The sequence below is a fragment of the Malania oleifera genome, chromosome 13 (assembly GCF_029873635.1).
Source record: "Malania oleifera isolate guangnan ecotype guangnan chromosome 13, ASM2987363v1, whole genome shotgun sequence".
NCBI lineage: Eukaryota > Viridiplantae > Streptophyta > Magnoliopsida > Santalales > Ximeniaceae > Malania > Malania oleifera.
The window spans coordinates 74,728,758-74,742,291 of record NC_080429.1 but is presented as its reverse complement, the minus strand read 5'-3'; the positions used below and the strand labels follow the sequence as shown (position 1 = coordinate 74,742,291).

General features: G+C 35.8%; 1 non-coding gene across 1 annotated transcript; it reads right to left on the bottom strand.

Annotated features, from left to right (window-relative positions):
- Positions 1-12,159: 12,159 nt before the first annotated feature.
- On the bottom strand, positions 12,160-12,266 carry LOC131147076 (small nucleolar RNA R71). Its single transcript, XR_009134602.1, has one exon. It is a non-coding gene; the product is annotated as a small nucleolar RNA R71 (small nucleolar RNA).
- Positions 12,267-13,534: the final 1,268 nt, after the last annotated feature.

The window sequence follows — 13,534 nt, the reverse complement described above, 5'->3', positions numbered from 1 at the left end:
GTCAGAGACACAAAACATGTTCTCCATATATGAAGACTCTTCAACTGCCTAATGTCTCAGATGTATTCATGCTTGGTTCGTGAATAAGTTGATCTAGGGTGGTCTTGGTTGGATATGGCGAGTAGGTGAGAAGATGTCAGGGTGAAGGACTCAACAACTCACAAATAGGCTGGATTCTTTTCATATTAGTCCACTGCATACATTTAGCATTGTTTTTGCAACATGTGAGATGTTTGATCATAACACTCCTCCTCACATATGACAAGTGAACCCATCCTTTTTGAGTGTTTTTTAGGGTATACCAGTTAGACCGAGTCAAAACGACCATTCTGTAGGTGTCTACTAGTATCTTGGGTGTAATGAGTTACGCACATTACACATGCCTCAAGATTTGCCTATTTATGCTCAAATTTATATGGCTACATTAACTCTAATTTGTATTTACCCGTTAAATCTATGTGAGTATACTCTTTTTAATGGCTATATAATAAGGAAAATTGCATGAGTGACTTGCTTGAGAGTTGTGTGACTTATGTACAAATAAGTTTTGTGTGTAATCTAGTTGTATTCTTGAATGTGAAATGGTATGGTTGTGTTGCATGTGCATTCATTGGAATTGGTATCCGTGGGTATTGCCCTAAATTGCATTCATGTTATTGTCTAAATTGAGCAATTAGGCGTTTAAATTCATTCGTTAAAGGTTATAATTTTAATTAATTGCTTGATTATGTTCAATATTTTAACATTGAGCTCAAATTATAATATTTAGATCTTTACTCGATAATTTATGAATTTTAGGTAACTTATTATTGCATGATAAATTTTTGGACATATAAGCCCAAATTAAAAGTGTACATGAGCTAGAGTCCAAATTAGGGTTGTGTGCATGAAGCCGAATACCAAGGATCAAGCTATAAGCCACATGCATGTAACTAACAAGCATTTTAAGTGCGTCATGCGTGAGATTGAGCCCGTGAAGAAGCCTTGAAAAATGAGCTAAACAATTGTGAAGAAGTCGTGTGTGTGTGTGTGGGTTTCATGCATGTGTGTGCTGGGATAGAAACGAGAACTAGCAGGCCCGTGAGCAAAATAGAAGAAGCATGTAGTGGGCTTGGACGTCTAGGCCTTACCGTGTGAAGGGTGTGCGCTGGGGCCTTCATGTGTGCGTGTGTTGAGAACCAAAAGGAAAAAAAAAGAAAAAAAGAAAAAAAAAAAAGAGGTCGGGCCATGATGTGACTCGACCATGCAAGAGGGAACCCGAGTGTGCGCTGGAGTAGGGCATCTTGGCATGGGGCTTTAAAAGCTGCTTTTCCCAACAGCACAGAAGCAAGCCTCCTTTCCCTTCCTCTATCTCTCTCTCTCTCACTGTCTTTCCACCCCTCTGAGTCCCTTCTTTTCTATCTCAAATCTCTCCCTCTCTATTCTATCCTTTCTTCTCTCTCCCTCCCCTTCTCTCCCTCTATTCTCTCTTCTTTTTTATTTTCTCTAAATCCCTCAACTCTTAACTCTCTCAACCCTCTCTCCTCTTTTCTCTCCTTCTCGATTTTCCTCCTTTTAGCCTTCTTCTCTCTTAGTTTCTCGTCTCTATAAAGTATTTCTCATCTCTCTATCCTCTCCCTCAGTCTGCTCTCTCTCCCAAAACTCTCTGCTTCTCTTCGAGTACTCCCCTTGCTGCTGGGCTGCAACTCTGCTGCAACCTAAGGCTACTGTCTGCTGCTGCTGAATATCCCATGAACCCGAGAGCTTGCTTTTTGTGTTGCTGCTGTGTGCAAACTCTTCTCAACCCACACGGCTTGCCATACTCTTATCACCCCCTCTCTCATCTCATCTTTCTCTTTCTTTGAAACTGTTTTAATGTTTATTTATTTTTTTTGGAGAAGCATTGAGATTTGATTAGTTTTCTTATTTCTTGCTTCAAAAAAATTGTGCTTTTCAATTTTGTTTGGGTTAGTTCAATTTAATTTGTTTTTCTTTTATTTAATTACAGTTTTAAGTTTTAACAATTTCTTTGGGCATTTTATTAATAAAGTCAGTGTTTTTGTTCAGTAATCCTGTTAGAGTTTAATCTTGTTTGATCTTGTCATTAAATTTAGTTTATCTATTTAGTTAAGTTTTATTTAATATTTAGTTAAGTTTTATTTAATATCTAGTTTGTTTTCATTTAGTTCAAATATTTTAGGGCTTATTTATTTCGTCGTTCTTGTGTTGGGTTGGGCATTTAGTTTTACGTCAATGTTGAGTTTGATTTGGTTATCCTTATTTAATAGTGAGTTGATTGGTCATTTTCATGCATGTTAATTCTTTAGGGTTTATGTAGTTCTCTTAGAAAAATATCAAAATCACAGGAACTCGAATCTGAACTGTGTTGGGTAAAATTTTTATTTCTTATTTTCTTTTGGAATTACACAAAATTTGGAACTAAACTGTATTCCTTGAGGAGACGATCTAGCCCTTGGGCTAATTATTACACGACTGAACTCCTATACTTGGGATAGCTTTTGAGTTGCTCATTTTTTGAGTGAGTGAGTGGGTAACTTGGATACAAGTGGTATAAGTTTTGATGCTAGTGGTGATGAACACTAACAACTTGGGTCAACCAATCAAGAAGTGGGTGAATTGGATTTAAGTGCTATAACTTTGGACCAAAGTGGTGATGCACACCTAGAAATTGAAGTTGTGGCTCCACCTTTGTCCGAGTCTCTCACACCACAGACAACTGATACACCAAACCAATCGCTTGCTGACGATGTTCCTGAAATAGTTAGAAAACAGCTACCAAAGCGTCACACCAAAGGTATTCCTAGACCCACATATGAACTCGATCCCTCTAGTAAAGTTAAATATCCTATGAGTCACTTTGTGTCTAACCATCGTTTTTCAAAATCAAATCAGACATTTGTAAATCAATTATCTACTCTATCTATTCCTAATAGTGTGCAGTAAGTATAAGCTAACGCAAGGTGGAAACCTACTATGAACGAGGAAATGAAATCCTTGCAGAAGAATAAAACTAGGGGACTTGTTGATTGTCCACTAGGAAATAAACCATTTGGATGCCAGTGGATTTTTACTATGAAGTACAACGTAGATTGTTCAATTGAACGATTTGAAGCAAGATTTGTTGCAAAAGGATACACCCAAACCTAAGGATCGATTATACAGATACTTTTAAACCTGTAGCTAAAATCAACATAATTCGAGTATTGTTGTCTTTAGCTATGAACTTGGATTGGCCATTACAACAATTTGATGTAAAGAATGTCTTTCTACATAATGAGTTGTCGGAAGAAGTCTACATGGATCTCCCACTAGGATGCATGATACCAAAAATACAAAGTCCGAAGGTGTGCAGGTTAACAAAATCATTGTATGGGTTGAAACAATCTCCAGGAGCATGGTTTAGAAGGTTCACAAAGGCTATAATAACCTTTGGCTACCATCAGAGCAATTCATATTGTTGGCTTTACAAGGCTTAATATCTCTTAATATACTATTTTGATACTAATAAACAAGTAGAACTTAACATGCTTTGTTTAAGTGATGTATTTTTAGGACTCAATGATGAATGCAAGGTTAAGGAATTCATGAAAGCTTATTTCAAAAGGATGATCAATATGAAGCTTAAAGCATGGATTCAAAATTGGATTCAAAGATAAAGTTTGAAGATCATGAGAGCGTGAGGATTAAATAGAAATTGATGAAAGCTCAAAGAAAGATGAAACAAGTATAAAGGCCTCAAGGAATTCAAGAATTGAAAATTCGAAAGAGTTTAGGAAATTTCATTTAAGTACTTCAAAGAATTTCAATATGGATGCATGAAGCTCTTAGGTAAATTTATTGGACCTAGATACCTTTTAACATACTTGGAAAATATTTTTATAAGGTCAAAAATTGTTTCAAAAAGGTTAGAATCATTTTTGGAATGAAAAGTACCAAAAAGAGGATTTCTCAATTGTTGTCAATTTTTCTACATCTGCATTGATATACATTTTTCTCCATCAAAAAAATATTTATTTTGAAATGTATTCAACATGAAAGTTGTAGGATTTTCTCTTAGCTTTCATTTTACACTAAAATCTTAAAATTTGGAGTTACACAAAAAGTGTTATAATCGAACGACTAAAGGGTTCTTGAAGTTAACAGCTTGACAGACAACTGTCAAGAACTGGACAGCTAACTGCCAGTGCACTTTGAGGCATCTGTTCGTGCTTGGACAGCCGACTACCACCTTATTTTCCCTTTGGTCTAACTAGATAGACGACTACCAAAAATGGACATTCATCTGTCACGCGGTTGTTTTGAATTTTTTCATAACGGTCAAATTTTTAAATGAGGTTGCTTAGGGCTCAAAATTTGTGAAAACTTGGGGAATACTCCAAGTCACTTGGGGATCAAATTACATACTTTTTAAAGTTTATAAATAAGTTTCAAATATCACTGAATCAATGCACCAAGAATTCAAATTTTGCAAAAATTCAAAATCTCTCTCATTTGCTCTAAAATTCTCAAGGCTCTCTCTTGCTCTCAACTTGCACAAAGCTTAGTGAGTTTCTTCTGATTTTACTCACCAATTTTGTGCTACAAATTCTAAATATTTCAATCATTGAAAGAATTAACTGGTGATATACTTCCTTGAGCTTCAAGTTAATTTCCATATTGTTATTTACTTTGAAGTACATTGTAGTTTTGAATTGTTGTACTAATAAGCTCTTTTAGGAGCAAATTATTTGTACAAAAATATTTGATTTGTATCTTGTAGATTGATGTTTCCAAGGATTGTTCTGGATCATTGGCTAAGTAAGGGGATATTACTTAGAGAGGCGGGCTCTAGCCTAGTTAAGGAGTGGCCGAACGAGGGGACATCGTTTGGAGAAGGCGGGCTCTAGCCTTAACCAAGGAGTTTTGTAAAGGTATTGTTCCGCCCATCAAAGGAACAGGTTTAGTGAATCCTTTGGTGGTTTTCCAAAGGCGAGGATGTAGGCTAGGTATAAGCCGAACCTCGTAAAAATCTCTATCTCACTCTTTCTTTCCCTACTCTTTATTTTCAGCATATTTAAATTGCTTGGATGGTTTTAATTGATAATCATATATACTACGTATATTTGGGAATCAAGTAAATTTAAAGTTTAATTTTGATTTGGGTTGCGGAACCCAAAAGGGAGTATGTTGGTTATACCATATCTTACAGAAACCATACGGGAGTACGTTACTTGGTTAACATCCCAAAGATAAATAAACTGAGAATTTAGTTGAGTTCTGAATATTGGGAAGAGTGTGGATATTGTATTGATTGGATGTTATATTGCACATCATTTTGAAGAAGCAAAACCATCAATACAAGGTTTTATATTAGCAAGTACAAATTTCATATATACATGACTTATATAAACAAACAAACCATTTTAAGTTCTTATATTACCAAAGTGTTGTATGTGTTAATTTTGGTTTGGTTGTTTGTTTTCAAATTGTGATTGGTTGATTGATTACTTTGATGGTTGAATGATTGTGTTATTGTGAATTGAAGTAAGAAATAAGCTTTTGCTGAAAGTTTGAAAAATAAATAACAAGTTAAGAATTCCTAAAAAGATTTAAAAGAAAATTTTAAAACTTAATTCACCCCCCCCTCTTAGGACTACACCTTGCTTTTCACAAACTACACTTTATTCCTAAAGAAATGAAAAGATAAAATCACTGCACTTATTGTATATGTAGATGACATGGTAGTGACAGAAAATGATCGCAAAGAAAAGAAAACACTACAAAGTTACTTGATGAGAGAATTCAAAATGAAAGACCTTGGTCCCTTGAAAATTTTCCTTGGAATTGAAGTGTCCCGATCTAATAAAAGGATTTTCCTCTCTCAAAGGAAATATGCCTTAGATTTGTTACAAGAAACTGGTATGTTAGCATGTCAACCAGCTAATACACTAGTGGAAGAAGATTTGAAATTATGTGTTGTGTCTAATCAGGTACCAGTTGATAAAGGGGGATATTAGAGACTTGTAGGAAGATTGATGTACTAACACACAAGGCCTAACTTTGCCTACGCATTGAGTATTGTTAGCTAATTTATACATGATCCTAGAGAACAACTTATGAACGTTGTTATACGTATTTTGAGATATCTAAAGTTGGTTTCTGGAAATGGAACTTTGTTCACTAGAAATATAGATTGTCAATGCATGGAAGCATATACTAATGTTGACTGAGTTGGAGCAGTAGATGACAGGCAATCTACTTCAGGATATTTTACCCTCATAGGTGGTAATCACGTTACATGGAGAAGCAAAAAGAAAAATATTTTTTGCCCAATCAAATGTGGAAGCTAAATTTAGAGGTATGGAACTTGGAGTTTGTGAAGTGTTATGGCTAACGCTTATTTTGAGGGATTTGGGCTTTTTGCCTAGGCAACCAATTTGACTATATTGTGACAATAGAGCTGCATGTGTTATTGCCCATAATCTGGTTCAACATGATCGTGCAAAACATGTAGAGGTAGATAGATTTTTCATTAAGGAGAAGTTGGATGAGCGAATTGTGGAGTTTCCTAACATTCGATCAGAGGATCATATGACCGATATCCTCACCAAAGCAGTTTCAAATCGAGTGTTCTCAAAGTTTTTGGGCAAGTTGGGCATGTGTGACATTTATGCACCAACTTTAGGGGGAGCATTGAAATATTGGGTTGATAGTCAGCCATGATTGTAATTAACTTTGGGATTCTTACCTACTCTAGAGACAATGTAGTTGTCTAGTAAGTGTGGAAAAATTCATTGTACGTGTGGCTTGATTGTGGGAACAATAACTTGATATAGGATCTATACCTCTGACCTATCTCTATATATATTGTATGAATTTATTGAGAAATAAAGTACAAAAAAATATTCTTCTCAAACTCTATATTTCATATTCTTTTACCAAATGCTTTCCAAGTGGAAGAGATATGTGTGTCTATAAATCTAGTATGCAAGTTAAGTGGTTGTGGAGAAATAATCCTAGATCCAAATTGCACCATAATGACCTATATTTTCTAGTCATTTACTGTTGACCTTATAGGTCACACCTGATTTTGATAATGACAAATACTCTAGTATTTAATGTTTATCAAGTTTGTGTGTAGGTTCATATTAGCTTGATCATTTGATGGCACACGTGAAAGCTTGAAGACTGAAAACCCAGAAGAACTATTTTATATTGTAATTCATGTTATATTTTTTGGGTCTATAATAATTTATATCAGTCTGTAATAATCTCTGCATGTCATGCATGTAGGATTTGTAAGCTCATAAATGCCATAAACTAACCATAGAGGCCGAATGACCTTAGGGCACCTTTTGGTCGACTGACTCCAAGTTTTTTGGCGTACTTGAAAAGACCTTAGGTTCATGCACTTAGTGCATAAAGTCCCCAATATCATTTATAATATCAGGGGAATTAATCAAAGTGAAAATGAACTTAAAAGGCATAAAATGTGAGGTCGGGCGACCGAACCCTAGGTGAACAAATCACCTCGGGTGCCCGAATTGTTGAGGAGTCAACAATTTGACTAAACTTCGGGTGACAGAACCTATTTTGACCTTATCATCCTTGGGCACTCGAATCCCTTGAAAGGGACTCCTCACCAACTCGGTTTACAGAACCATACAGTTTAAAAGGACCCCGAGCGATCGAACATATGAGTTTGGGCTACCGAACCCTGGACCAGGCACCTGAAGTTACAAAGAAAACTTTCTAACTTTGATTTAGGCTATCGAAACATGACACGGGCGACCAAACCTATTTAAATCACTTTTATTCTTGTGTCTATTCGGGCGACTGAACCTCGGTTCAGCCACCCAAACCTCAGCGGGTTAAAATTAAATTAACCACAGTAAAATTGGGTTAAGTTGGGTTAATGAGCTTTTAACATTTCTTTTCTAATTATTCCCAACAAGTCCCCAATGGTTATAATTTTACCCCTACCTATAAATATGGGTTCATTTGTTAGGATTAGTAATAGATTAGCCGAAATCATTAAGTTAAAATCCTCTCTATCACAGATACTCTTTTTGTCCAAATACTCTCAATTTACTATTCCCTTGATAGATCTTGCTATTGTGAGAGCATATTGGTTGTGCTAGTGTATATTAGGTAATGCTAAAACTCCCATTTGCTTGTGTGATTGTTGATATTATTTTGGGGAGTTTGGTTTAGTTTGTCCCACAACTTTCTATATTATAAATCTTGTGTTGGGATAAACTAACAAGCCTAGGGGTCTTTGCATTGTCATTGCAAGATTCCCTTAGCTTTGATTTTGTTGTGCAAAAACATTTTCTACAAGCTATAATATTTTTCAAACTACTCTTATGCTCATTACATTGAAGGAAAATCTTTTGAGTTAAGTTTGAATATTTGCAGCATCTTTGAAACCCTGATCATTATTGAGATTTGATATATCCTATTTCAAAGAAATAGCTTGATTAGAACACTTTTAAGTATATTAGCCATCATATTTTGTTGAGTGTAACTTGCACAAAAATACACATCATTGAGCTTACATGACCTACATTGTTGATGTGCATTTGATTGATTAAGAATACTGCGCGTATCTGGGTACGCATCTGCTTTACATGAAAGCATAATCACTGTACCATTTCATTGTATTTCAAATACTGTTGTATTTCTAAGCACGGGCTTGAAGAAGGAGACTAGCCCTTTGAAATAGTCCCGGATTGGCTTTGACCTGATTTGGAAAGCTAGGTGCGCCATCCTGGTAAGGCGTGTTGGTTAAGGTCAGCCTTGTGGTAATTGACCTGGTTGTAATTGGTGCCGCTCCACCCATTAAGTGAGCCATTAGTGGAATCCTTGGGCTTGCGAGCTAGAGGCGGGGACGTAGGCACAGTTGGCCGAACCCCGATAACATATTGTGTGTCTATTTATATTTATGCACTTTATATTTACCACACGTGGATGTTATAGTGTGAATGATGTGCATGATTTAAATTTCCACATATTATCTGCACATTTGGAACTGCATAGACAAATCTTAGGTTGTGAATGTACTGTTGTTGCACTAGCTAAACCTAGGATCAAATTTTAAATTCCAATTCACCCCCCCTCTTGGGAATACACCAAAGCTAACATTTACAATATCAAAGGATGTTGTCATTTTAGCTCATTGTACTGATAAACAATATGTACCTTTGCAATAGCTACGGTCCAAAAATAGTAATTCAATCCAAATCACAATGAGAATCAGGATAAAAAGGAATCGCAGTAGAATTATTATTGGATTACATGGGATCGAGGGGTGATAAAATCATTGTTAGATCATGTGATCCTACTTCTTAAGTTAGAATTGAATTTATTAAGTTGTGGGTTTTACAAATATGGCCCACTATGTAATTCTAAAGTTCCTAAATAGATTTATTGGATCTCTCTTGCCCATTTGGCCTAAAACCATAAAAAAAAAGTAAGGGCAAAATGAGGCAAAAACTAAATGAAGACTTAGGATTTCTTTGGGAGCAACAACAATCCAAAGAACATAAGCAAAGCTTTTTGACACTCGACAACAAAGCTTTTTGTAGCAACAAGTAGCTTTTTCACACTCGACAACAAAGTTTTTTATAGCAGTGATTATGCACCATAGTTGCATAATTATGCATTCAAATTCATACATTCAAGATCAAAATTTTAATTAAATGCCCAATTTTGTCTAATATTTTAATCATCGAGCTCACCTAATAATTTTAAAGATAATTAGCCAACTTTTTTTGAAATTCTACAGACACTCATATTTTATTATTACAGGATAATTTTTTAAGCTGAGCCACACACGTAAAGAGAGGTCATTTTCGACATTATTTTGTAATCTGTGCGTAACTCTCTCATTTGACCTCAAATTTAGATGATTCAAGATGTTATAAAAATATAAGAGAACCCTCTACAACTTTCATGTTTTGCATTTTGAGAAATACTGGATGCATCAAGGTTGAAATCGGACGTGAAGTTACCATACACTGTTTTTATGGACTAACTCGACATTACTTTGTAATATAGGCGTGACTTTCTCGTCTAAACTCCAATCGAGATAATTCAAAATTCTATGGAAAGAAAAGGAAATTCTCTACAATTTTATTGTTTTGAGCTTTAAGAGTTACGGGCTGTAGGAAGGTCGAAATCAGGCTTGAAAGTGGAGGCCAAACCGTGTGCTTTTGAAAGAAAATAAAATAAAAAAATAAAAAATAAAAGATGATGTGACCCAGCCATGCAGTCGAGTCCTCTGGGTGATGTGCTGGGTGAAACATGAAAGAAAGCAAAGAAAGTAAGGAAAAGAAAAAAAAGGAAAGAAAGGAAAGGATGTGGAAAAGTCAAAAACAGGTATGCCATTTAGGGTTTTTTGGGGGGAGGCCGTGAGGAGCACTGAACTAGGAGGTTGTGCACAAGGGTTTTTGGGAAGAAAGGGTTCCTTTTGAGGAGACACAAGAAGGAGGCCGCACCACACACTGGGTTTTTTTTTTTTGGAATAATACTTTTTTAGGAGACGTACATAGGAGGTAGCCGGGGAGGTCTTCTTGGAGGCAGCTAGGGAGTTCTTTTGGGAGGCTTTTGTATGCAGCTGCATGGCTGAAGGTCAACACACACAGCAGAAAGGGAGGTGGTTGGCAACACACTGAAAAAATAATATCTTTTCAGGAACCGAAAAGCGGCAAACAAGGGCGGTGCTTGGGGTGTTCATGGCGTGCAACGACAGTGCTATGGGTGTTGATTTTTCTTCTACTCTCCAAATAAAAGAACGCATGGTGAAAAAGTTTATGTTTTATTTAATTTTTGGCATGAGCTAATTTTTATATTCTAAAAAAATGATGTAGCCTAGTTTAAAACTATGCTTGCTCTTCGATGCTAATTTGAAGTAGTTTTCTTTAATATTTGTTTGAGTTATTCTGCGCTTAATTCTTTTAATTAATTGGTCATTAATTAGATGATGTTGGTCTTGTGATTTGCTACCGAAAGGGGGAATTATAGGATAGATCTAGGATAATGCAACATAGGTGAATATAAAGATTGAAAGACTTGTATGAACTTACGTAGCAAAAAAAAATCAGGTGTCTTATTGCGTTCTTGCATTATTAATTTGCATACTCTTATGTTAAATAATAAACAAGGATAGATTTTGATTGACTATCAAAAGAGGCTTTTGGAAAAAAATTGGAGATTTGCTAACAAACAGAGAAAACAAATTCGAATAAGCTAGATGAGTAAAGCGTAGTGAGAAACTAAGTGAAATCGGTTTCTTAAAGGTTTTCACCCTTATTAATTTGATACATGACAACCAATTTTATTTTCCCTTGAATAATTTATTTGAAGTAACCTTATTTCAATTTCGCATTCTAAAATTATTAATCTTTCTAAATAAAATCAAGATTAGTACAATTTCGGTACTTGATAAAATTAAGACATCAATCCCTGAGGACGATACTCTTCACATCACTATATTATAAAATTACGATACTGTGCACTTGTAGTTTTTCACCAATCAAGTTTTTGGCGCTATTGCTGGGGATTGAGTTTTTCTTATTTTTGCCAATATCAATACAAAGTAATCTTGGTTTTAATTTAGAATTTTATTTTTATATTTTTATATTTTTATTTTATTTTATTTTATTTTCTGTATTTCAAGTGTATTTATGATGTTGGATGCGCCGTGCTAGAACCCGTGTCATTATTCCTTTTGATCCGGAGATTGAAAGAATGCTCAGAGCACTAAGGAAAAAGAGGGTATTATCTATGGAGAACGAACAAGATATTGTGCAGCCACACGCTTTGAAGGATTATGTACGACTAGTTGTGAATGACAACTATTCGGGTACCATACGCCAGCCCATTAATGCCAACAATTTTGAGCTCAAACCTGCATTAATCAGCATGGTGCAGTAGGTCCAATTCAGGGGATCACCACTTAATGATCCCAATATCCATCTGGTGATGTTTGTGGAGATTTGTGACATTGTGAAGATCAATGGTGTTACTGAAGACACCATTAGACTGAAATTGTTCCCTTCTTCTTTGAGGGATGAAGTAAGAGGTTGGCTACAATCTCTACAATCGGAGAGTATCACTAGTTGGTAGGAGATGACAGAAAATTTTCTGGCTAAATTCTTTCCACCTACAAAAACAACTCAACTCAGGAATGAGATTGGTCAATTCAAGCAACATGATTTTGAATCACTCTATGAAGGATGGGAAAGGTATAAGGGTTTGATTTGACACTGCCCACAACATGGATTGCTGAGTGGTTGCAGATTTAGATGTTCTATAATGGGTTAAATGGGCAAACTTAGACTTTAGTTGATGTTGCGTCTGGGGAACTTTGATGTCAAAGACATTAGAGGGTGCTACTTCTCTTTTGGAAGAAATGACCTCAAATAACTATCAATAGCCAACTGAAAGAACTCTAGCTAAGAAAGCTACTAAGATTTTGGAGCCATTTTCTGCACTTTCAGCTCAAGTTGTTTCTCTATCTCATCAAATTTCAGCTTTGACTACCTAAAGAATACCACAAAGTGCAGAATATGTGGTAGCTACAAGTTAGATAGATTCGAGCAATGAATCAAGTCAAGAACAGGTTCAATACATCAACAATCAGAACTACAATTATCGTGGTGATCCTTTGCCATAATATTACCATCCAGGGCTTCAAAATCATGAGAATTTGTCTTATGGAAATACAAGGAATGTGCTGCAACCTTCTTCAGGACTTGATAGTCATCAAGGTGAGAAGAAGATGTCCCTTGAGGACACCATGATATCATTTATTGAGGAGACAAAAGCAAGGTTTAAAAAGATAGATGCATAGCTAGATAATATTAAGACTCATTATAACAACATAAGAGCTGCCATGAAGAATGTTGAAATGCCAATCGGGCAAGTGGCCACGACCATAAATTCCCAATAAAGAGGAACTTTTCCTAACAACGCAGAAGTGAATCCTAAGGAACAATGCAAGGCCATCGCACTTAGGAGTTGAAGAGAAATTGAGAAATCATCATCAAAGGAAATCATGTCCACACCTACAGCTGAAAATAATGACCAAGGGAAGAATAAAGTGGAAGAAGACGAGATGGTGAATGACATACCAGCAGATACTGACACGTCACTAGAAATTTCATTTCCTAACAATCCTCTTACTCTCTCTACTCCACTTCCTTATCCCCAACATTTTCAAAAGAAAAAATTAGATAAGAAAATTTCTAGGGCCTTCTCCACCCTGCAATGAGAGTTTGGAAAGGTTGAAGTTAGCTCTGTGCTAATTGACCTACTTTTATTAGGTGCCGCTCCACCTGTTAAGTGAGCATTAGTGGAATCCTCGGGCTTGCGAGCAAGAGGCGGGGATGTGGGCGAAGTTGGTCAAACCCTGGTAACATATCGTGTGTGTTCTTTACATTTTTGCAATTTATTTACTGCACGTGTATGTTTTATAGTGAATGATGCATATGGTTTAAATTTCCACATATTATATTAATCTGCGCATTTGGGATTGCATAGACTAACCCTA